Here is a 1551-nt window from a genome sequence, read left to right as displayed (position 1 = left end):
GCGGGCCATCCCTGATCCCAGCCCTCCGTCCATTTGCTCATTCAGCATGGTTGCTCTTAGGAGTTGGAAAGACGGGGGTTCGGATCCTGACTGTGCTAATCACTCACTAGGGGACGAATTGCTTCTCAATCTCCATTTCCTCTCGGCAGGATGGGAGAGCACAGCTGCATGGCGCCAGACCGTTCCGGGGTCTGATGACCCATGCCACCGTCTGGGCACGGTGCTTGGCACCCAGTGGTGCCAGTAACAGCTGACAGTTTTACCCACTTCAGGTCCAGGCAGGCCACTCGGGAACAAAGTGTGCTCACAGCATCTCATTTTGGTCCTCATAAAAATTTCTATAATGAACACTGACGTTTGTCCCATTTTATAGACAAGAAAAGTGAGGCCACGGGACTCATAGCAGAGAAGGGAGCCGGGGCCAGGGCCAGCTACCCCCGCATTATCCACACGAGGAGGCCAATGCCACGAGGCACTGGGGTCCCTGCAGGGCGGCCTGGCCGAGGCTGGCGGGAGGCCAGGCCAGGAGAAGGGCGTGAAGCTGGGCTCACCAGCCAAAGGAGTTGTTTATGGGGTGGGAGGCTCGTAAAAAATAATGGGCTGGATTTATTGTCCCCGCCTCAAGGGCCGTTCTGGACTGCAGAGGGCCAGGACAAGCCTTCTCCGGCAGCACCGTAAATCTTCCTGCTAAATGCGAGAGCTGCCTGGTCTCCCACCCACCTGGTCTGCGGGTGGGATGTGTTGGGGGGGAAATGAGGAGAAGCCCCCAGGAGCAGCCAGGGGCGCAGCCCTGAGGCTGACGGTGAGGATTTTCCGTAGAGGCCACCGTTGCCCTCATTTAAAAGAGAAAGTTCCTGGCCACACACACTCATGGAAACCCAGCACCCACGGCTGATGACAGAGAGCCCTGGAACAGGGCCGAGGATGTCCCCTACCCTGCAGGGGCCATGCTGGGGCCCCAGGTCAAGGCCTGGCCCAGACCTCAAGATGCGGGAATCACGTCCCAGGAAGCGGTGGGTGCCGGCCAGCCAGGCACACAGATGGGGCCCTGAGCCAACATCTGGTGGGGGTGGCTTGGGACGGACGGTGAGCCTCTGTCCACAGGCATGTGAGTCTGGAGAACCTGCGTGCCAATGCAGGAGACATGGGTTCAATCCCTGGGTCGGGAAGATCCCCCAGAGAAGGAAATGGCAACCCACTCTAGTACTCTTGCCTGGAGAATCCCATGGGCTCAGGAGCCTGGCGGGCTGCAGTCCGTGGGGTCGCCAAGAGTCAGACACGACTGAGGGACGAAACCACCACCACAACGGGGTGGAGCGGGAGAAGGAAAGCTACCACTGGCGTCAGAAGTGTGGCCCTGTCCGGAGTGCTGCTTTGAGGCGTGGGCCCCGCTGGGGTGCCCTGCTGTGCTGGGGTGACACTGCTCACCCCAAGTTCCTCCCGGGGTGGCTGCAAGCCTCACAGAGAGCCGGGTGTGGAAGCACCGTGAGAGTGGAGGCTGGGGATGGGCCGGCGAGGACAGCTGCTGCCGAGACGGGGGACACCCCCCGC

General features: G+C 60.9%; 1 protein-coding gene across 1 annotated transcript in view; it reads right to left on the bottom strand.

Annotated features, from left to right (window-relative positions):
- SCUBE1 (signal peptide, CUB domain, EGF-like 1) overlaps positions 1-1551 on the bottom strand; it is a 131624-nt gene that overhangs the window by 70130 nt on the left and 59943 nt on the right. The gene's annotated exons all lie outside the window — the stretch shown is intronic.

This window comes from Bison bison, unplaced genomic scaffold (assembly GCF_000754665.1).
Source record: "Bison bison bison isolate TAMUID 2011002044 unplaced genomic scaffold, Bison_UMD1.0 scf7180017864184, whole genome shotgun sequence".
Taxonomy (NCBI): Eukaryota; Metazoa; Chordata; class Mammalia; order Artiodactyla; family Bovidae; genus Bison; species Bison bison.
The sequence above is the reverse complement of the archived record's forward strand: the minus strand, read 5'-3'. Positions and strand labels throughout refer to the sequence as shown.